The sequence below is a fragment of the Trachurus trachurus genome, assembly GCF_905171665.1.
Source record: "Trachurus trachurus genome assembly, chromosome: 15".
NCBI lineage: Eukaryota > Metazoa > Chordata > Actinopteri > Carangiformes > Carangidae > Trachurus > Trachurus trachurus.
The window spans coordinates 15,768,205-15,793,426 of NC_139906.1; the positions used below are offsets into that span (position 1 = coordinate 15,768,205).

Sequence of the window (25,222 nt, forward strand, 5' to 3'; positions counted from 1 at the left end):
TTTTTCAAGGTAGTTAAAGGTGACATTGAACAGGACGGGTGTTTATCTGTTGTCTACAAACTAATCTGTTTGCATTACCGCTTGTATTCCAATGGTCCCATTATGTATTAGAAAAGCAATTAACAGTTCATTAAACTTCGAAGGTGTTAATACAAGTCATAAGACTAAGCCATCTGTCGGATTCTCTCCAAAGCCCGACTTTGATACCATCCACTAAACAACGTTTCTAACCAATTAAGGTTAGACTTGGTAATTTAAATTTGAAAATAGGACATCTTGTTCTTGATCTTGCTGGTTGTCTAATAATAGGGATACATATGGTGAGGGTTTGGTGTGTGATAATGAGAGAGATAGCCTCCTTAATTTGTCTTGTAAATATTAGGGAGGGAGGCAGATTGAGGCCTCAGGACTTAACATATGCCTGCCTTCAACCTCTATACTATGTTTCAAGTAAGACAAGGAGGGTAAAAAAAATATACAGTATCAGGAAGAGCACATATCTGTGCCAGTATCCCAGGTTTAATATGATATATATAAAAAATGCAGACAGTGTATGAGCAATGATGGACCCACCTACTCATTTACTATTTGTTGACTAGATAAATGTTGCCTTTTGTCTCATCTGTGAACACGACAAATGAACAGGGTGAACATGATTCAATTCATCATGTTTCTTGAGGATTTAGTGAGATTTGCTCTCATTAGTGGCTCATCTGTCAGGGAGACACTCTGATCCTGGAGCGAGAAAAAAAACTGCCTCTTCTCACTTAATTGGGAGCCACACACGCCGTGAAAGAGACACAGCAGCTATGTCAACCTTTTACATCCCAAATTTATCTTCCAAAATCAATCCGTCAACATCCTAATTGGCCCTCACTTTATGATTGCTGTGCTGGCTCACTCTCTGAGGATCTACAGCTAAATGGAGTCATAAGCCCAACAGATAAAATGTTGAAATATGTGATGCTTGGCAATCATCCGTTTATATAAATCTTAAACTGAAAGATAGGGATTAGATGAATGTGTCTGGAGATGCTCAAGGAGGAGGAGACAGCTTTAAAGCCTTTAAGAATTTATCAAAGTTTGATATTGAGTCTATGTACAGTAGAGAAAATCTGAATTATTACTACATTATTAGGTACCTGGACAGTTTACCAGCTGCTAAATGTTATCAGGAAATAAGGGAGGATCTGTATCGCATCAAGGGAAAGTAGAGCAGGTAGCATTCAACATAGCCTGAATGAGTATTGACATATTATTCAAGGTGCTGGCAACAGAATGGCTCTCATTAGTCTTTTGTGAGTCGGTAATGGCAGATCACCTCTTAGGGCCACAGAATTGACAGGCTGTGCTCCCCCTCAGTAGATATCTGAGAGCTGTTTATTGGCTTCCCCTCCAAACACCCCCCTACTAATGCTGCCCGATGGCCTGGTTAACCTTGGTGATGCCTTCTGAAGCTGGAAAGGTATCACACAAAGTTCACTCAATCATTAGCGGTGCAGAAGAGTTCAATTCTGCATGCTCTGAAGTTTTATTGATATCTTTACGTGGCTTAATGCGGAGCAGGGAGCACTCTGAGTTTTCTGTGGAAACCTTTAGAATAAATTCAAAATGTCCTACATTTGTATCATGGGGGACAGGAAAAGCCTTTGAATTGGCCATTTTGTATAGAATTCGCTGCTGAGAGAAAAGTTTCTTTCTCCTACTTAATGAACAGGTGTCTACATAACACAGCCCACCCCACAGATGGCAGCGTAATTAGCAGTCATTATGGTGGTCTTCAAGAAGGCCGGGATCTGTGCAGCCGCACAGAGCGCCTAACCTCTTCACCCCCTGACAGGGCCCACGGGGGGCCGCTGACACGTGTTGTTCTCCCGGAGAAGCCAAAGGTGGAGTTCCCCTTTCACGAGGTGTCATCCTGATGTGCTGGAAACCCCGAGACATGTGTTAAAGGATCAGAATGTCAAGGGCCTCTCTCTGGTCACAGCACCATAGGAACAATGAAAAAGTCCAGTGGTCTGAACAGAAGGCGTCTGTATTGTTCAGAAATCTGCTTCATGAAGAGCTTTTACAAACAGCATACTTTAAATGGTATATTGTTGTCTTTAAATTATTGTTTCTGTGCATTCGGCAAAACACAATTTTGAGTTTTTCAAGTCAAACCTCCAATGTCTTAAAAAATGCTTCCAATGTACCTACAGTGTAGCTGTGTATCTTGAGCAGCAGACATATGCTCGCGCGACCTCAGACTGATCTGACCTTTAAAACAACACAGCTTCCTCCTGCCGTACTGAAGGTGGCCACGGATGTGGTTTGCGGGGTCATTCCCTGTTCATGTCACCGTTCATGCCCGACTACCCCTCCGTTGTTGGGCAATTGGTGGGGGTGAGCAGAGGCTGCTGTCGGGTTGCCAATAGGCTTGTAATTTCCCCTCACTTAGAAATGAATTCCATCTAATCTCATTCCACCATGTCAAATAGCAGCGCGACACGCTGTTTTATACTGTAACATTTGGTTATACTGAAGCAGCTGACTGCCTCCCGCTCCAGCCCGACACCCTCTGGATATTAAAACTCTGTATAATATTTCACTGTGATCGGATGTGGCTTAAACACAGTGCATTAGCGTGGCCCTGATAAATACTTCCACCAACTTTGCCGCCTTACATTTCTTATCCAATAAACGTGGATGGCGGACTCAGTAGCCGTGATTTACTGTGATCTCCCCACATTAAGAATCAAGGTTGAACTTACGCAAGGAGAAAATGACCCCTGGCTATTTTGACCGTAACATCCTTTTCTATTATCAAGGCCAGACAATCACTTCGTTCAACAGATGAATGGATATATTGCACACAGAAAACATGCCTAATGGTGGTGTGATCAAAAATGGATGATGTAACATCATCCTCTAAGTGTAAATTCAGAATTTGGTTCGGTATATTATTATTTCTTCAGGTCCAATCATGACCTTTTAAACATATGTAAAGAAAATTTTATTTGAAATACAAAATAAGTCCTAAATTAGCCTGATGCTGGTTACTCTTAATTGTCCATTGGTCCATTTCTGCCAATCACTACAGGAGATGCACACAGGCTTTGTAATGTGACTCTTCATCTACTAAAATTTTTATCTATAAAATCTATATAATTGCAATTTATTGAACTGTGTCTTCATCAGTAACATACTGTAAGCTAACCTGCTAAACAAATCTTCACAAAAACGAGTTTCATATAAGCATTTAGCTTGTTATTCCTCCCTCATCTTTTTTTGTCTCTCAGCAGAAAGCAGCCTCTCCTAGAAGGGGTTAATGCTCTGAGGTTGTTTGTGATAATAATTTATTCCTTTGAAGTCATAATCAGGCCACATCAGAGGACTGTAAGAAGTTCAGCTCCATTGCTACCTTCCCATCAGTGAGTCATTATTACAACATTGCTGCTCTTAAGTAGCTCACTGACTGGCTGACCAGCTTTGAAATACACACTAAACCACTTGCTGGTCTGCACAAAATGGCCGATTGGCTCATTGCTTTCAGTGTTGAAATGAAGAAACTCACAACAAGGAGAACACTGACACCTGCTCATACGAAGCTGTCAGTCAACTCAAACCTGAGGCATTCAGAAAGGAGGACTTTTTAATGCAACATTCAGTCAGAATTATAGCACAGAGCTTACATTTATGTAATTATTTTCATTTTAGAGTCAGCGGCAAGTTACATTAGAAAGCAGACTGTACATTTAGGTGTAAACTGACATTTGTATATCAAAATTAACGTAATATTGGTTGTTATAATTTTGATTCCATGAATGAAAATGAATTCTGTGAGCATATTTTGTGCAGAAAAAACAATTAGGATAATGTCCAATCAAAATGAATGTGCAAACAATGACAGCTCCTTTAGTTTATGTCCATCATGACAGTTGTGAGCGTAATTGCTGCTAAAAATCCATTTATATGATTGCATGTTGTTAATTATTGTGGATTGATATAAAAATTGTGAAGCAGCTGAAGCATTTCAGCTTTCCAAATCATACTATATATTGCCTCAGAAGACACACGCACACACATGAACACATATGCACACACATGCACACACACTATGGACAGCCACTTAAATAAATTCATTTGTCTCATCACGTGTTAAGCTCATTTCCAGGAGATGAGGAAATAGAGTGGGATTTTTTCCCCCCCTTCCTTTTCATCTTTCGATGGGATTTAGGAAGCATGTAAGTGAGGTTTTCTTTGTTATGTACACCAGGGCAGAGGCCCCTAAGTTTATCCTGCCTCATATGGAGCCGGCTTAAGGGATGGTGAGCCCTGGGAACAATGCCTCTTAGTGGAAACAAAGTGACTCCTGTATTTCATCTGTTGTTATGGTAAAAAGTGGTGGCTCTAAATGACCACTTCTATGCATATGTGGATTGGTGTTTGCCTTTGCTCTGGCAGGGAGCCAGTGGCTGAAACCTTCTGTTCCCCATATGGTAGCATTGTGGTGAAAATGCTGGACAATCACCCCCTCCCCAGGAGAAGCCCCCAGGTCTCGCTGCTGGAACAGAAACTGTTGGTTTCACTTTTTATCAAAACCCCCACAGGCGACCAGACAGCCTGTGGGGGCACACACACGCACACAAGCACACACACGCACACACAGGCAGCCTCACACTTAGACACGTTCATTGATAAATATACAGGTTATTTAACAAGCTGTACAATGGCCACAACTGATTTGCATCAAAGGAAACTGACTGAAGAAAAAGGGTGGGGGCGGAAAGATTGTCAAGACAGCCGTCTATACTATGAGGATTACAATATATTCAACATACATGGGGAAATAGTTTGACAAGAAAATTCTAGCATCTCTATAAATGCATTGTTCGTAATTGCAACTAAATCAGTTGACATTCTTATCAATATGATCTGAAGCTCTTCTCTCCTATGATGCACATCTAAATAAATATCTCATTATTAAAACACCTCTGTCTTCAATGAATCACTCACTTTGTTTCATTTGCTCAATACTCGATAAAGAAAACCACACGTATACAAAGACAAATAGAAACTGTACAACTGCAAGGCCCCCGGTGGAAATGCCCACAGGCTCTAATAGCTCACTTGACTAATTTGGAATGAATTTTAAAAAAGTTCATTACTATATGTAAATGCATAGCCACGATGAAATCTGCCTGATCTGCAAATATGCTGATGATGCAGCGACAGACAATGTAGCCCGTGTTGTTTTATTTTAATGAACAATGCTTTTCCCCCCGCAGACGGATAATGTGATTACCCGTTGCTCCTCCTCACCAGTTGGGTTGTCTCAGTTTGCTGAAGTTATCGTGTCCTCCCTGTCACTCCACTGTGTTTGCATGGCTGTCACATCGGCCACCCTTAATGGAGAAATTAATTACCACTGGTGTCATCTCTCATGACACAGGAGTCAATTTGATCATGTTAACCAAATGAAAGGACCACTTGATATACCCGTCCTTTGTAATCATGCTTTGATGGAGAGGATTAAAATGCATTTAGGCTATTTAACAGTATTCATTAGATACAACTGCCATTGTGTGATGTGAACTATTAATTGATTAAGGAGGTCACATTGTCACTCTTTAACCTTGATGAAAGTATTGAGATGTCATACACATCAGAAATGATGTACAATTATGCAGGACACTTAAATATATAAATTTTCAAGAATTAGCGTACATGTTAGTGGAAAATCTTATATAATTAAAAATGAATAGCTTGTAAGTCTTTTGTTTCTCTCTCTCTGAAGTTAGTCATTTCTTCTACACTACATTACAAAAGGTGAATATTGTACAATTTGCTACACTAGAGTCAGAGCCAAAGTGACTAATTACTTTACAGAACACTTTGAAAAACGTGTAATATGTAGCCTATAAAGCTTAACACACTGTTAAAGATTAAACCATTTAGTTTGTGACCCCTTACAAAAAGCATGTGTCAGATGTCTGTGACATGTTGGCAGTTCCCCATGAAACTTCAGTTGAATGCTCAAAAAGCTAAAATTATCCAATATTTAACAAAAAAAACCACACTTTGGATAACATGGGTTGAATGTGCAAACTGTATATAAACTGGTTAAAACCAGTTCAACCACCTTTGAATCGCTATTAACAATCCACTTTAACACATCAGTTACATAGACAGGGTTTTACAATTTGCTACTAACACCTCTGTAGTTTAACCTTACTAGCAGGATTTTATTAACATTTTTACAATGTCTTAAGTAGAAGATCTGAGTACTTCCTCCACTGTTTGCAGTCCTAATACATCTTCTGGCTTGTTTAAATGGGAATCCCCCGCCTGCCTCTTGACACACACACAAACACGCACACACTAGACCTGTCAAAGGACTCCTTTGTTCGCTTCATTATTCATTTCTTTTTCTACCAAAGTTCACTCCTAAGCCTGCCCCGGACTCCCCTTACTAGAGCCATCTGAATGTAGCTTTGTCGCTCCTTGCAGGTTTTTCATAGAGCTCAGACAAAGCTTAACTAATCACTCATAAATATTGCTGAGTGGGCAGGCCTCTGCACACAGCAAAAACAAATCAGCCGCCATGAACGCACTAATTGGCCTCAAGGTTAGAGGTGAGTCCGAGTTTTAAAATAAAAACCCAACACTGTTCTTGTCGGAAAATAGAAACATATCCATTTCTTTTATTTTCATCCACACAAACCCTCACACCTCACCTGTGAACTGTGCATATAGACATGGACCATGCAGCCTGTAGTGTGTAATGTGCAGCACCTAAACACTCCCCCCTGCTCCCAAAAAAACCACCCTCTCCTCTCCAGCACAGCGCAGGTTTCTGAATTGTTAAAGAGTAACAAAGCTGTTTTGTGCCCGGCAGATAAAAGACCTGTGTACCAGCGAGGTCAGTCACTCCATAAATATGTTGGCTCTTCTTATTACAAGCTGTGTCCATGACAAAGGACAAACAGCTGGGAAAAGAAATGCTACATGGCAGGAATGGACAAGGGCCATTTTCAGCCTGGCTGGTCAGACACCAGCCCCTGAGCTGTCCCCACGAAGGCTGTTTACTTGACCCACCGGAGAGAGAGAGAGAGAGAGAAAGTTGACACAGTAAGCCTCCAGCTCTCCTCCCTCCATCTCATACACACAATCTCTCATTCTCTCTCTCTCTCCCTCCCTCTCTACCTATCTCTCTCTCTCTCTCTCTGATGACAAAGATTAAGCCTTGGAACAATATCTCCAATGCTGAGGAAGGGTCATCAATTACCCTATGATACTCTTCATTACCTTCCACCTGTTTCATCCACCACTTCCCCTCAATGCTCTGCCTGGTTGTACGATGCACGTTGCATGATGGAGGAAAGTTTAAAACAACACATAGAGGTGTATTTACATGGCTGCTGTCAGTTTAGATTATTTGGAATGAAAAATACATATAAAGTCTTATAGGGTGTACAGGGTTGTCGTGAGTCTGAGAATGAATGGGCCAGTTTGGTTTTCAAGGTTAATTCTTATATATTTTAGACTTAATATCGTTAGATTTGATCAGTTCTAGACAGAATATATTTATATTGTAATAATCTCCTTTTGGGGGAAATAGAAAAAATACAACAGAGTACTTAAGTGAAAAATTATATATTGCCATAATTTTGGTGGCTGGTCAAACATTTCCTCAGGGGTGGGAGCTGCATGTTTGTTTGTTTTCTTTTTGTGTAATGACTTTAGTATCTAAAACATTCATTATGTCCTTGAAACTGTGTGTATTATTATATGAACGAAATATTAAATTCTGTGAAGAAAATAATCTCATATATTGTATGTTTGTTGTTATTTGAGGCATCAAATCACATTTCCTATGCAAGAACAATGAGAGATGTGAATCAAAACCCTGGGGACTGGAGTGAGATTATTATTTTTGGTTAATTGTACACACAAAATACACTGTATTCATTTTTCCATAAATGTATTTCCTCCTCCATTTTTCCCCGTTTTCTTCTCTGAATTTGATTATCGTGATATGTGGATCAGTCATAGTGGAGGAACCTGTTTATGTTTGATAAAGAGGATTGGTTTCTGAAAGAGAGCAAATTAATTGGCAGCGTGTGAGGTGCATTCAGAAAAACAGCAAATGCAAAGAAGCTTTTTGCTCAACATGACTCTTGAAAAGCACAGGAGGCTGAATAAGAATAATGATAAAAAGAAAAAACAATATCAGGAGACCATAAATCCATAGATGAGTATTCTCCTTCAGCAGCTTGCCACCTCAGCTAGCCCAGTTTTACAACTATGTTAATTAATGCTGAAGCAAATGTCATGTTTGGCCAGTTCATTAACCCACTGCTATTCATCTCCCATGATTGCTGAAATCTGGAGGATCAGCTTGAGCGAAAGTTAAATTTTTCCTCCTTTCTGTCCTCTTAAAGCTCCTACTTGTCCTTATGGGATTTTTAATTAAGTCAAACTACCAACAGACATCCTCAACATAAAAACCATCTACCAAAGAGATGCATCTTTGGTTTTAGTGGCATAGTTTTTAAATGGCTACTGATTAGAATAGAGATAAACTGAGATTTTTTTTCTTCTCATGCACCTTTACTGCTTCCTGTATAAGGGAGGACCCCTGCTGGAGGTATAGTGTTTGTTGGAGTGAGGCTTTTTTGGTTTTTGGTTTTGTTTTGTTTTTTCCGCCAGATTATATATTCATGTAAAGTCCAGGATTTCTTATCTGGGCTGACCCTCTGTGCTTGCTCTGTGTCAGAGCGGGTATGATGGTGGGGATTTGTTTGTTCAGTTGATTTTGGCAGCTGTGTTTCTCATTTTGTTTCAGATGATGCTCATCAGAGCGGTGCTCTTTCGGGAATTGTGCTTCTGCTTCTCCTCCACTGAGATAATTAATATTTAAAAGATGTTTACCAACTTTAAAATTCTTACAAATGTTGATTAATTGTTCAGTTAGTGCTTTGGAATGGCTGGTGTTTCATTTTACTGTATAATCAAATGAAAACTTGCATTTTGTGGATAAAAAGATTCACACTAGTCTGAATAATGTACAAAATTATCCATTAAATTCCATTATTTTTCTATTAATGTTGACATCTTTTAACCTTTTTAAGTGTGGCCTAATATTTAATGTCAGTGCACACATTAATCATTGAACTACTTCATATGAACTTCATGTGGCAGCTCATACTTTTCCCACTCTCCATCTCAATGCTATCTGTTTCAAAAGGCCTCATGCAAAATGAATTAAGGGCTATGTATGAAGGAAACCTAATTCCTAAGGGAGGAGGATTTGTCTAGGTGTATTTAAGAAGCAATGCTTGTAATTTATGAGCGCCTATTTTTTTTGTAATTAAATACCACCTGAATATTTAACACCATTGTTTGGCTCTGTAGCGAAATCGGTGCAATGCCATTTGGACTATCAACTAACTATTGTCTCACAAAATGAGATATTAACTGAATTGAAAACCATCCCCTGTCGCATTTGATAATTTATTTGCATAATTAGGTCTTAATTTTAATTCACTATGCAAATATATGCCCCTTTTAAATTGCATTTAAATGTGAACTGGATCCACTGTCAGGCCTAATGTGAATGTATTTAATTTTATCATCTGGAAAGCTTGAGAAATCGTTCAGGGCGGAATAGGCAAAAAAGGAACAGCACTGGTGATTTAACAATATTTGAAATGAAATACTCAAACATTTCAGTCATGTCTCAGGGGGAAAAAACCCACAAATATCTTGTCCTGCAATAGTTTTGTTTTCACAGTGTCCCACAAGAAGTCTGTGTTGAGAGTTATACGGTATCTGTTTCTATTTGGATGTCCCTTCCTTTCTAGGGAGTGTTATCTCTTGTTTCACTTTTTAAAAAGGAGTTGTGCTTAGGAGGCATGTATTGCCGTCTATTATTCTGTGAATCAAACGGGGGCAGAGACAGGGCAGCTGAGAGAGAGTGAGCCTCCGGTCCAGTCCAATGGTGGCCTTTGTGGACTCAGGGAATACAAACTCCAAGACAGGACAAAGTCAGAGGAAATTGACCTGCTTGATCCTTTCCCTGAGAGGGAGGCGGCACTCCTCCTTTCATCTTTTCCCGAGGGCCCAGATCTTTGAGCTACACTTAACAAACAAAATACTGTCTGGACCTAACTCAGGGTTGAGGTTGTCTTTGGAGCTAGGAGATGCTGATACCCAGGGTGGCAGTAGGCTGGTAAGGAGGAGGAGGAGGAGGGATGGGGGGTAACCTGAGACAGACAGGCCTCTGGGATAGGGAAGTAGCCAAAAGGGACAAATTAGCTTTAGACAATAGGGGACCTTTTCCACCAGGGGGATAATTAAACGTTTCTTCATCAAAGCTGAGACAGTTTGCAAGCTGCTCATTTTGTAATTCTATCATGTTTGCCCCTGAGATATGCATTCTGTATTTTGTCCACCCCCACCACTCAAACCACTTCCTCAATACATTGGCATTACCATTAATTTAGATTCTGTTTGATTACTCTGTTGGGGGTGTTAATTACACAGAGTTAGCACTGGTCTAATTGAGCTCAGTGGAAACAGAGGGTCTATTCGAGTGACAATATGTATGCCTCCATTTAGCCTACTGTGCAAAAACCTTTGTTTTCCATTCTCATATTCATTCATTCATTCAGCAGCACATGTTGGGATGCTAGGACGCCTTTTGCAATTGTTGCAGGTCTTGTTCATCAGGTTACAGGTCGGTTTGTCATTGGTGATGAACCACTGATACACAGCAAGATAAGACTGAGCTACTTATCATGTAAGATAAAAAAAAAAAAAACATAAGATGACCAAAGTTCTACCTTTAAGAACTTTTATACGACTTAAACCGACTTTTCTGCGGCATGCATGTGCTAGTGCAGTGTAGTGCATGCCCTAATGGAGGTGATGCATAATGTGCATGCCTCTGAATGTGCGTATGGGTAAAAGACATTGTGTGACGGGTCTTTTTCCTTGGCCACTCAGCTGTGGACCACAGGGTCTGTTGTGTGCCTTGGATCACACGGAGGAAGCTGAATGATGTTGCCCCAGCTCTCTGAAGGAAGGCTATGCTTGGCTGGCTACAGAACAGCCTTAACAGGATATCACAGAAGAAACTGTGGCTTTTGTCCAGCTCTCCTTAAAAAAAAAAAAAAGAAAGGGAAAAAAAAGCTGTGTCAAAGGGACTTGGGAGGGTGTTTCTTTTTCAACAGATGCTAGAACAGTGTGTAGTGGCTCTCTGGAAGCCCGTATCTACAATGGCGCCTATCTAACCCTGTGACATCATCAAAGAGCGTGCTGTGTGCGGCTGCCGGGCTGCAGTGTAGGATTCATGCCATTACAACACCAGCAACATGTCTCTTAAGGCACCAGTGAACAACGCTGAGCACCAGTGCTTTTACCCCCGCTGGAGCGTTTTCTAACATAGCTGCTGCAACAAGGTAAACCAGGACAGTCTCAGACAGAGTGTAAACAAACTGAGGTACTTTTGCTTTTGGAGAGCTAAGCAACATTTTTTTTTTCGGTGTAGTCTTTTTGTTTTGAGGAGAGAGATACTGGAAATTTAACATTGTTTTTACGAGCATCTATTTCCAGTGTGTGACTCTTTGTACAGTATCCTGTATGTCTGCATGTACAGTTCAGTGTGTTAACAATATGCCTGCATTCACACAGGGAGCGCTACAGAGTCAGACAGTGTTTGTCAGGGTACTGCCATGCTGTGAGCAGCCCATCTCTGTGAAAGCCCTAGCCTCGGGGCTATAGACAGACCCCTGGGACCAGCCAGCACTCAAGGGCCTATTTGTTCAACAGAATGTGTTATTCTATCACAGCAAGCCTGTCACAGCAGCAATCATTCAAATACCCATTCATTTCTGGAATTCTGAATCCTTTCCTCTGAGGACCATCAAGACTTGTTTATATGTTTAGCTTCAGAGTTGACTTGTCTCTTTGATTCATAGTTGCCAGGGTTAATACGGCTCAGGAGGACGTGTATTTGTTCTTACATAGCAGCCTCTTCCTGTGTATAAAAAAACTGTTAGTAAAATGTGCTTTCCTGTCTTAACCTTTACCCTAAAATTAGCTAAGATTCACAGAAACACAATCTTTTGTCATATTGACACATTGCAATTAAACACGTTGTGACTGAGACTACTGTAAATCAGAGCATGAATAATAGTAGCTATAATGACTTAAAAACACTTCAGGAAAGTATTTGAAATATACTGCAGCATGCTTCCAGGATAAGATCATACAGATGTATTGTGATGGGGTCTTACACCTCTTCTATGGAGATATACTTCAGAGTGAGCAATGTATGGATGAATTTTGAAGTATCAGATCTGGTTTAGCTTGCCATGCCCATACTAAAATAACAAACTGAAACAAACAAACAAAAAAAAAAGTGAGTTTCAAAGTAACTTTCTCAATTCTGTAGCTCTCAGTGATGGAGCTGAACACGATGAACATCTTAAATTAGCAGCCGTGGCGCGCCTCCTGTTAAGGTTGCTGCAGCCATTTCAAATCCACCTCCATCCCAGCTCATGAATGTTTTTCTAATTGAAAGTGATATCTTGGTGCGAGTCGTTGGTCAGGGCCTGTGAAGAGTGGTGGTACAATAGACCTGTCAGGGTTGATGGATCTCCAACACAGCTGGGATATGGGTCCCCAGACCAAAGCCAATAAGAGCAGGGCCGGTATGTAAAGAACAGAGGCTCATGGCTGTCCGTCCACAGCTCAAACAAACACATTCACACACGTGCATAAAGTCAGACACACACATACACAGACCTGATCAATAGCATATTCTTCTAAAAGGGAGAGGAGGCTGGGCTGAAATACATAAGTGGGATTAGAGTGAGTGATATTGGAGAGAAGTGAATGGGGCTGTGATAGTTTCTCATAATCAGTATTTTCTGTTGGACCACTGGATTTTTTTTTAGTTAAGTATAATCAATGAGGTGGTCCATTTGGGCTCGGCTGGTTGGTGATAGCCAGTCATTACAGATTAGCCCGAGTGACTAATGGGAGTCCTACTGAGCAACGTAATGCAATTCAATAACTGTACTTGTGGGAGGCGGTGTGGTGTTGGTTTTGGGTGGGGAGAGGGGGGGCGTGTTAACCTGGACAGAACCCCCTCCACCAATAATAGGCTGCTTTTACACACACCGGTGTTTCTGTTATCTCTGGTTATCTCTAAGATAATAAAAGGGGATTAAAATATGTATAGATAGTGTTTCTTTTCATTCTATAACTTCATACACTAATCCTGTCATTTGCTGGTGGTGAATATTTCAGTCTAATCTCGGGCTTACCTTACTGTTGTACTACTTGAAAAACAAAACAAGGCACCCAATGATGCCAATTAATTAGGAAGATATGAATATTTCAGTGCTCTATGATACAATGGTGGCTGCACCGAGATAGAATTCACAACAGCTCCTAATGGAATATTAATAATGTGGTGACGTTACCTTCTTCTTTTTCTCAGCTTTCAGTGAAGGTGTGCAGGTGGAGAGGGTTCATACACTGGTCACACTGCTTCAAGGAGACTTAGGTCTACCATGTTTAAATCCTCAATATCGATAACTAAAACAGGAACCTTTCAAATAAAATCTTGCTATATATTTTTTGGTGTATTTCAGGCTCAGGTGAAACTGATCTTTGTGGTCTGTTTTAAAATTGCTTACCACCAACACACAACCTCTTATACAGAGATTAGTTACTAAATAGCCTAATTAACCTACTGCTAACTAAACCAAATGTCAAAACTAATACTAGCGGGCTATATAACCTCTTCAGATTGGTGAGATTGATACATAAAAGAGGTAATGGGACATGGCTGACACATCTGACCCTGACACTTTGATAAATGACAACATCTTAGTAAAATATATTCTACTATAATAATACAATACACTACAAATTACAAACTTGCACCATAAAGATTTTGGCATGCCTCTAACAAAATTATATAGATTGAAATTTCGGTTTGATTAATCAATCAATTTTGCAATATTCTCCAGCTTCCTGATCATTTTCACCTGCAATAATCCTGGTAACTCTTGACACACTTTCTCGATTTAATAACGTATAATTACCGCAAAATAATTCCTACATACAAATTTTGCAAATTTGCAAATACAATTGTTGTGCTCCCTAAAACCTTTTTGTTGGACAACTATACTATACTGCAAAGTTTCTGAACGTTTCTACACATCATTAAAGTACATTTCTTGAGTTTTGACAATGTTAAAACTAATTTGTTTAAAACAAGACAGTATAGTTAGTTCCTTAAAATGACTTTACAGAGAATATTTATTTGCTTCACTGGTCTAAGTGACAATTTCACATCATACCTCCATCCGAACCCATACTATCTTTAATGGTCACTCAGCATATTGTGTACTTTTTAGCATCATACATATGAACTTAACTCAGCGGTTATTCTTACAATTTATCCACTAATCCGCTTGGGACAGAAGAAGGTGGTGAAGAATCCAGCCTCAGTGTATTTTTTGTCTGCACGATACAAAGTTGAACAGTGAAGGTCTCCATAATCATGAGAGAAAAACAGAGTAGGCTACTTGTACTAACATTATCATAATGAAAGTGAGAGCTTGTGTTTCCAGACATTAAAAGTTCGTGTTTAACATGCATGTCAAAAAAATATAAAATATGCACATGAGTTTCACAACATTTTGCCAGTTGTTTCCTCATGTAGTTCTGCTTCATTTTCTTAATACTGACTAAGATTTGCATGAAGGTGTTCACAGATACCTCATGGGAAATACTTGGGACATGAAAAGCATTTCTGTGCCAACAAAAACCTTTCAAAGCTGTTGTTTTACATTTATTCATTTAATTATTCCTCACTTTCATGCCAAAGCCATAATTATTTTCACATTAACACCTGCTGCATTTTGCGCATGTGCATGTGTGTGTCGACTGTACGTATCTGTTTAATCTTCATCATTAGGTGGGCTAGCCTGAGCCACGCACTGATGTTTATTAAGGTAGAAAGTCAACTCTATGTACTGTCTGTTGGGAAGTGTGCAGCTGCGTCACGATAAACCTGCAGTTATGATATGAAAGAGATGCAGATTTACTTCCCCCCTTTCTTTTTCTTCTCTCTGGCAAGGATCACCCTGGCAGAGCTTATGTTATTCATGGACAGACTCATTTCCTGCAGCAGCAGCCGCACGGTTCGATAGTGAAGCTGTAAAACAGTTTCAGCTAGCCATAAACACATTTGATGAAAACAAATTAGGAGCGAGAAATATAACTGACGGAAAACATAACAGCCGGCAATGGAATCACATTAGAGGGGACGCTGGATGCCGCCGCAAATAAATGTACATTTAATAAATGGATAAATACAACACATAAAGCCCTATGTTGCCAAAACTCATTCATCATTTAAATGTCTCCTTCTTTTTCCATTAAATCCCATATTAAAACACCTTGCAAATAAATGTGAGGCTTTACCAACTTGACAGCTCACCACTACAGTAACCTGTTGACACTCGGGTCCTGAAACGTCGCTGAAGGGGAACTTAATTCCTTTCAGATGAAATCACTAATGGCAATAATCTTTTGACAACATGAGATGAAAGTCTCTCTGATTTGTTGCTGTGACGCAGTACTATTCTTGTTAATGAATTTTTAATATCCTTAATGACAGGAGAGGAACGATGTAATTAAAAGAGCAAGTTACGAAAAACGCTGACTCCAACTCTTTATGGGGACCGTTTTAATGTTAGTTTAATTGGAACTAACACATTATCTTAATGAACAGATTGCCTTCAAGGAGACCATTTCCCCTCCCCTATAGCGAGCTCAAACTAGCCACTATGCACATAAAGAAATTTCCTTTTCATTCCCCAAGACAACGGAGAGGGTGGTGGGTTTTTCAGAAAAGATACACAGGAACTTTCCGGCAGCACGATTTATTTTCGTAAACATAAACTTCCACATCATCCTGAGCTGCGAGTCAAAGGATGACAGGCTTGGGGTGGTTTAGGAGGGAGGAACCGGGCGGGGGGCAGGCCTAGTTGCAGGCAGAGGCTTTGTGGCATGAAATACATGCATACAGCCAAACATGGCCAACAAGCGGACAAATTGACCACTCCACAACCTTGACACTGTTGACACCTGGACACCTATCAGTATTTTTTTTCCCTCCCTTTACACCCTGTGCAGCTGAGAGGAAGACACGGGAAGGCGGGATGTGAGGTGAGGGTGTTTTTACGCTGGGGAGCTTTGGGCAGTTGAGTTTAATTTGGGATTTACAAGTGACATTGTGCCCCCATGGCTGTCTTCTTACTGGGCCAGGTTTATGGAGTGAGACAGTGGGGTCTTTTCCTTGTGATTAGCAGGCCTGCGAGCAACCATGCACAAAGTATTATAGCCCACAGCATTATGTATCAGAGTTTACAGACCCCCTCCATCTCCACAGACCCTTTCATCAACCTGCGATCAAACCCCACCTTCACTCACACCTCCGGAAGGTCAAACCTCTCAAACAAGTCAATAACTAATGGAGACGTGCAATGTCTCCACCAGACACAGGGAAATAAAATAATGAATTTAATTTTTGAGAGAAAATTTAGAAGCACAAAAATGAAATATGTGCACACCCACACCCACCCACACACACACAAACAGATTAATATTATTAAATGATTTAGGGTTTCCAACTAAGGGGGAAAGCAGAGTATGAACTGTGAACAGCCACATGACGACCCGGAGGCTTATCTCACAGAGGCTGTTTGGCTTAAGCCATGGCATTAATACACTGATAGCCTACGGAATAGCCAAGCATAAAATGAATGTGAAAGGATGAAGAAACAACAAGAAAAGGGAGGAAGAAAGAGGATGAAAGTGGTTAGGCCTCCAGCTTAACAGACCAGAAATATAGAACTACCAGAAGCATTACAGGGAGACCCTTATTGATATGAGTGTTATTTCTGAGACATGCTTTTGTTGCTGCTTTACAAACAAAACCAAGAAATACTAATAGAAATAACTTTTTTCTTCTTCTTTGGAAAGTTTTCCAGCAACTACAACATCAAAAAATGTAAAATTATTTAAGGATAAAAAAAAAAAAACTATCATGAACTTGGACACATTCATAATAAAGACAGAGTAAGAAGGTGCACTAAGACTGATAATTGAATCTGAGCAAACATAAAGATCCTGTAAAACAGCAAGAATTGAAGAAAACAAATCCTCTGTACAGCCTTTGTAACCTAACCCAGTGCTGAGGCTTTTATCCCTTTATTTTATTGATTAAAAAAATCCCAGAGGCACTAAAACGTACAGTCAATGATTAATGTCCCTCTCAGAAAAAGAAATTATATGGAATAAATTAAACTACTGCAGCAGCAAATTGAAAAATAAGAATGTAAATGAGCTTTGAATACTTAATATCATAGAGAAAAATAGGCAATGAGGCCCAAAAATGATGAGGGATTAGCACAGAAACATGACATTAGCTCTAATGGTAAAGAGTAGATTTTCTCTACTGTCAAAATTTAACTGTCGCGTCTGATTTTCTGCCAGGTAAATGAAAAATGGGAGACAGTGTGTGGCAGCCGAAAGCTCTAACCTTGTTCACAAGGTGAAAAATATGGACTCAGAGTTGCACATCAGTACTTCCAGTCTAAAATAAGAGAATAGAGAAATAATGTGTTTTGAAATGCAATTACAGGGAGTCAGTAGCACTTATCCAATGTGTGGTTTTACTGTGGTTTCACAGTTATAGCTTTTGTTTGCAGGGGTGGTGGGGACATATGTTATAAAGATGATGTTTTGTAAATCATAACATAGTAATATTTTGATCTGACATGGAAGCGATACATAAATAGTGACCAATTGTACCTTGTGTTTGTTTTTTTGTTGTTGTTGTTGTTTTTTCCCCCCCAGTGCTGTACTTGCATCTGCACGGAAACAAACAAGTGCTTAGACAGTAGTTAAAATGCAGTTTTGGTCTGCTATCCTGCCTCCCACATTACTCCTGCAGTTATCCTGCAGGAGAGAGGAAAGGTGTGAACTGCATCAAGCAAGGTTCTCTCAGTTGGAACCTTTAATTATAACTTCACAGTATCAGTTACAGCAACCTTGCACAGATGCAAAACCCCTCGGAGGCTTGGCTACTCTACCTTACTTAATCTGAGCGGGAGGCACTGAGACAGTGCTGTACCATCAGCCAATTCAATCACAAGCCAGGACGGCGCCGCATCCTGCATCGGGGTCCAATCACAGCGCAAAACAGTTCAAGTCACGTGACCTCGCTACTTAGCATCCTTCATCAACACCTGTTTTCTTTTTTCTGCATGCAATATTGTTATTTGCTCCTTCCTCCCTGCCTTTTTGCAGGCTCCCTCTTTCCGGAGGATATAGTGAGGTCTGTGCGTGCAGAGCTAAAGACGCTATAAAAATTGCTGAGGTATAAAATCGAAAGTGCTCAAGCTGTCTGCGACTGGAATTGCTGGCTGGCTCGGGCCTGTTGGAGGTGGTGAAGGATCCCCGGCCAAGACCCGCTAATGTTGTAAATCAGAGAAAGTTTGGGCTTGTTTGTTTACATATTACAGGCTTTACAGTGGGCCTACCACAGTACACAAGGAGCTGTGCTTGGCCCAGGCTATTGTATGGGTCATAAAACTAAAGAATGTAATGGCTCTGTGCTGCTCAAACCAACCTCTCCTGCACTTGTTCACTAGTAATACTCTGTTTTGTTTAGCCGAGGGAAAACTTGTGTTACAAAAAAACTAACTATTGAAACAACACAGATTTCTTTCACCTGCATGTTGTGGGTGAAAAATGTCGATAAAGAGTTTTGTGTGTCGCAAGCTGAAATATATTGTGGGTGAAAAATGTACTTATAAATCATGACAGTTCCAAATTATTATTTAGTTTCATAAAAAGGGAATAAAATCAAAATAAGTACACAATAAAAACGTAAAAATAGAAGAAAAAAATCGCATTTAGTAATCCCTGACTGAACATCCATTTGGCTCTAATTGCATGATGTTGCTTTACAATGATTTTTAAGTTTTGAATTTTTGGCTACATAAAAATGGTTGACATATAGAATGAGTGAGAAATGAATGAAAAAAGAAAAAGAAAACAGAACTCCAACATATCTCCAAAGCCCTACAGGCCAAGAGCACATAAAAAAGTATTTTTGTGTGTGTGTGTGTGAGTGTGTGTATAATCCCTAGTTGGTTCACTGATACATACTGTGGCACCCTGGTATACAGTATATTTAGAAAAAAAAAATCCAGTCAGGTGTTACCGTGTCTTTCCAAATGCACTGTGAGCCAAAACACTTATCCTTAAGAGAGATCAAGCTTGCACGTTATCTTATCAGTGCTTACAGTGCTACACGTACAGTAGAGGTACACTCAGCTGCTCATGCAGACCCTGCTTACAGGAGATCAAACGCAGGTCAGAGACTCCACCATACACTTCCTTTTAATCCACACAAGTGCCTCTCTGTACGTATGTGTATGAACGTGTGTGTGTGACAGTGGAAGAGAGAAAGAGAGAGAGAGGAAAGGAGAAAGTGAGGGAGAGAGCATATACATTTTTTTTTCTTTTTGTGTCAGCAGCAGTGGTCTGGTTGTTTTGTGACAGTCATAGGCAGAGCACAGGAAATGCACCACGATGTGGCCAGTCACAGTTGAATTTCTTCAGCGATAAGGATAGATTTTTTTTTTTCCGTTGCAGGCCTGACAGTCCATCCTTACAGCAACATAATGCATCTGCAGAGGTTTGATCAGTAAAGCAAGAAATGTTTGTACTGTATTCTTTACGAGAACTTTTACGGTTAATGATGTTTTATTTTTTTATGTAAAATGTACCTTTCTTCTTACCTCTGGTCTGATTTACAAGGGAGCCTGACCGCTTACTCACACAGTCATACACACAGATAGGTGCACACAAAAGGAGGCACAACAAAAAAAAATGAAGGATGGAGGAAGGTGACAGGTAAACAAATTCAGTGTCATATTCTCCTGCTGTCTTCACTGTGTCACTTGGCATTTTAATGGAAGGGAATCTGATGTAACATATAGTGGTAACTACAACAGCAGCCTCGTACCAGAGGGGAAAACTTAACTCCTCAGACCTATGCATTAAACATATTGTAGAATAGAGTGTAACATTTATCACTGTCATTCCTAGAGAGTTTGTGTAAATTTAAATGCGCTCAAGCGTGCTGATTCCCCCCACACACCCACCCCACCCTCCACAATGTATGCGTACAATGCCACCCCAAAGCCCATTTTCCTGAAATCCTTCTCATTGTTCTGCACGACCATACCACCAAACAGCTATTCATCTTTGGGGAATATGCTGTACAGAAATGTCTTTGTATGTGGGGCCTTTTTCTGTCGCCGTGTTCCATGTTTCATATTGCAGAATCTGTCCACCTATTTTTCATGGTTTAATATATTTTTAAAAATTGAACGAAAGATACTATATACAGCAAGATTGCATATTTATTTCACTGTAAAATACATTTGTAGGCTGATTTCTGCAAGATATGTATAAATAATTACCTTAAAAAAATGGGTTTCTGGCAAAGGGAATATTTTATCGAGTTTGTGTGTGGTATGTATGTATGATTTGGTCTTTTTATAAAATGAATATAAAGTATTACTGGCTTTCACTTTTTACTCTGACCTAGAGAAAAGAGTAGCAACCACAGAGGGGCCTAAAGACAATTAAATAAGACTTTGTAGATTATTTATGACAAGTACTTTTCCAGGATTGTGAGCTGTGGAATAAATGGAACAATAATGCCTTTAAGTGTGGAATATATTGGGACAGTAGTGCATGGCAATACCAGCTGACACACTAAACATTAAAATAAATTACCTAACCTTTTACAACTTGCGGTGCCAATAACAGGACAAATGACAGATCATGGGTTATTATTCACTGAGAGATCCTATACATAATAATGCTGTCATCAATAATGGCCAAGATATCATGGCTCCTGCAGCTTTTAAAAAAACATTTTAAGCACTTTGTTTTAAATCATCAGTACAAGTCCAGGCCTCAATCACTCACATAGAGAAAAATAAGTGACAGGAGTTGAGTTGCTAAAGGATTGAGAGACAGAAAGAGAGAATAAAAGGCTGAGGGAAAGAATAAAAAACAGAAAAAGAAAAAGGTGCCACATTACATTTATGTTACCAAATGGCACTCATGAGTCAATTTGCCAAATAATAAGAGCAGAACTTGACTGAGGGGGCACATCAGTGCTGCTAATATCTGAGGCTGTCAGTGACCAAGTCGACGACAAAAAACATCTCCTCTGACAAATAACAGAATTATCCTGAGGGGGTTTAGGGGCGGTTACAGTGGTGGTCTTTCATTTTTGGCTTGACTGTTGGCACAAGTCATCTTGAGTGGAGCTCTGACAACAAGCCTGTAAATGTGTGTGCGTACACATCATTTTTAATGCTTCACTTTCCTTTTCTTTCCTTTTCCACAAAGCTCAACAAACTTGACCTCAGTGCTTTAGCACTTAATAAGCACACACAAATGTACATAATTTGCACACAAAAAAGTCAATGCACATTAAATACCTTTTCTTGGAGTGACTGCTTTACTATACGTAGTCTTGTTTATATTTAAGCATAGACTAGACACTCTAATATCAACCCTCATAGGCCTGTAGGAGCCTATAGGCTAGTGGGACAGCCAACATCCTTACTCCAGTTTGAGTTAAATATGTGATTTATTTTCTCCTTAAACTTAACAATCTGCACTTTCTCTCAAGCCCTTTTTCACCAATTTGAGTCAAGGATCTCAGTCAATACACTTACTGCCTCTTCTTATTGTGGGCCTAGGAGGGCAAGCAGGCTGATGTGTTACCTCTTTAACAAGAAATAACAACAAGCAAGAGGTTTTGAGATAGCAAACCCATAAAAACATGGTCATCCTTTATAATGTATGGACACTTCTCAAGGCCTAAATCATCACGACCCTCCAAACCATCTTTATCTTAACTCAGGTAACACCTAACAGGTTTTTAATCCACTTAGCTGCTACTTGCTGTCCCATTTGTGGGTCCATTAGAGGTTCTTAACATGTTCTGACAGAGTAAATGCTTTAAATTTAGTCAATACAGACCAGCTGAACCTCATTAAATCACTGAAAGTCTTAATTTGTGCTAAAAGCAAACACAAAATATCAACCAGCATCAGGTAGCCTAAGCCTACCAACAGAACCAGCAGTGCAGTGTTGATCCATACCTTCATGAAGTTCTCCCCCTCTGCAGTCCTCTGTTAGGCCTACTCCTCTTGACCGTAGAGGCCCACAAATCACGAAAATGAAAATGCGTTTTTCATAAACATAATCCAAGTTATGGATATCTTCATGAGAATCAGACCGTGAGTCTTTATCAGCGCCAGCTTTCCCTCACTTTCACGTCATTTCATATTTCCGGTGGCGTCTGCACCTGAGTGAACAGGTGAGTTTGTTTTTGATCAAGTTTCTGGAGACAACATGGCGGCCTCCCTGTTAGGATCCGAAAAGATTCATGGTCACTCCAGAAAGATCAGGTGGGGGTGGGGGGGACAACATGCGTCTTCTTCTTCTTCTTCTTCTTCTTCTTCTTCTTCTTCTTCTTCTTTGTTTAACGGCGGTTGGCAACCAGCTTACCGGCGCATTACCGCCACCCTGACAACATGCGTCTCCGAGCGTAAAACGTAATGACGCGCATTCTCCGTGGATTTTTTTTTTTTTTTTTTTTTTTTTTTTTTACTTTACCTTGCAGTGCTGTTTTCATGGCTCTCATAGACTCTGGTTGGAAGTGAAACCTGTTTGAGCTGATCAAGTTTAGGTTGTGTTTTAGTCACATGTTTAAATTATGTTTCATAAATGCATGGATTTCTTCTCTTGAATCCTTATATAATGCAGGTGCATAATGGGTTTAAAAGTCAGAGTGAAGAGGTTGAACCTTTCTCCATCTCACTATAATTTGCTCATCTGGTGTTTATTAACATTTAAAAAACAAACAAACAAAAACACTAGATTTATTTTCCTGCATATAATGCATGACCATGATAGGTTAAATTATAATAATGAGTCCTGGTAGCACTGAGCCTTAATGGCTACAGATGAGGAGGCATGTCTCTTTTGTGTAATGTTCACATATTTGTCCCTCTCTTGTCCTTCACTGTTTTGAGAAACCATGCTTTGTACGCTGTAAATGCGAACAGCGAGATTTTCTTCTTTACTTTCCCATGATGCCTCCTGATTGATGCCTTCTGTTCACACTGATCATACATTATAGAACGCATTACAGCATATTGTGCATTTCAGTAAGGGTCATTTTCAGAAAGCCGTTTACTCTGCCTCTGCAGAAAATCTTAAATAAATTTAATTGTCTGCATCCACCATCAGAAATGACTTTATGCGTTTTGCTTCATAATGAAGAGCTTTCACATCCATAAACTTAAATCACTGTGCACAGCTGTTGAGGTGTAATTAAAGCATTAAATATGTGAGCGATCAACTCCCACTAAACAAGATGACACCAACACCCCCGGCACAGAACTTAGAGGTGAACTGCAGGCTGGCTGGGCTTTTCCTAAAACTAAGACCCACACTTTCTCCCTTTCTTCTGTTTTCACACTCTCAGATGTCATTCCCATAAATCTCCCTGGCTCGCCTCAGCACTAGTAGCTGAACTGATGCTAACACCATTAGCTGATGATTTAATGACACTGTAGATGAGGACAGTCATCCTCTTTCTATCATTCCCTCGTTTTTTTTTTTTCATCCCTGCCTGCTGGCTGAGGATACAGGGAATCTGTGTGTTTTTGAGGATGAGGGTGGTGGGTGCTCGTATCTCATCCACCTCCATTACGCCAAGGTCACTCCGTTGCTTTTTCTTAATGTGATCAGGGAAAGTGTCACTTTTGCAGTTCTGTGGCAGTAAATAAGAACTGGCTCTAATTTGAATGTAGTGTACCAGAGGCCCTTTATGGGTTGTTAATTTAGTGTTTAAATACATTTAACAGTTGAGAGAGAGTACTGATTAGACCGGCTCTCCATGTGAAGGCTATTTTTCTCTCCACTATTTTCCACTGACTCGCTGTAGATTATTATTGTTATGATGTGACAGATGAATGCCAAGCTTATTTTGAATTAAGAGGAATTTCAAAGGCCAAGAGAGCAATAAAATCTGTCATTTTCTTAAATCATTTCTCCTTTATTTCACCTCTAAATTCCTTATTTATTTTCATATGTTACAAATAAATGGTTCCAATTGACTAAGATGCTGCAAATTAAATTAGATATTCTGAACGACAAATAATTCAACCCAATGAGGAAGCCTTTTTATTTAATCTATCCGCCAAAAACCATCATGGCAAACAAACCTACAAAAGCAAAAGTGTATTTTACTAGTTTTTCTTACAGCTAAGTCCTGATTAATGTGTTTTTTATGGTTACATTAAGGTATTCAAAGCTCTTAGTAAAGGTTGGAGAAAATCTTGTAAACTTATGTTTCTGACTTTTATTGTTAATTCAAACCACAGTAGTTTTCTAAGATGAACCCAGTTGGTTTTGTTCAACAAACGTAACAAAATCAACATCATCAATAACTGGTGCAAAAAGATGATTTCTAGAGGACGGACTCACATAAACACCCAAAACATTTGGTAATTCTATATCAATAATACATTGGCTTAGTACCCTCTTTTCATTAAAACTCCTGGCAGAGTTGTAAGATCCACTGGACACATCTCTCATATCTCTGATCGCAGAGGTCACTGAGGTAGTCAAAGCTACTCGGTGGCAAAGAGCCAGAAAAACTTAAATGATCCCCACAGACACACGGCAGGTCCGGGGTAACTGTCTCCTCTGCTAGGGCAGTCCAAAAAGTATAGGTAAAAAGTAAAAGTGGACAGAGTCTTGTCATGTTTCCAGTTGGTGCGGTGTCAGCAGGAATACAGATCTTGTATAAGACCATTGTGGTGAAGAGGGACTTGAGAAAAAAGGCAAAGCTCTTGATTTATTATGGTCATGAACACTGTGTAATGGCCAAAAGAATGAGATGAACACAGCCCAAAATGAGTGTCCTCTCTGATGAGGCTGAACTCATCCTTGTGGATAAGGTGAGGACCTGACTTCCTTGATCCACTGGACCTACCCATCAACAGCAGCCAGTTCACATGGTTCAGGCATCAGATCG

General features: G+C 39.8%; 1 long non-coding RNA gene across 1 annotated transcript in view; it reads right to left on the reverse strand.

Annotated features, from left to right (window-relative positions):
* Positions 1-22,528, reverse strand: part of LOC310998044 — a 52,829-nt gene extending 30,301 nt beyond the window's left edge. The window contains exon 1 of the long non-coding RNA XR_014595964.1: positions 22,275-22,528. This is a non-coding gene — a long non-coding RNA (uncharacterized lncRNA). The remainder of the gene's footprint in view (positions 1-22,274) is intronic.
* Between the last annotated feature and the right edge of the window lie 2,694 nt (positions 22,529-25,222).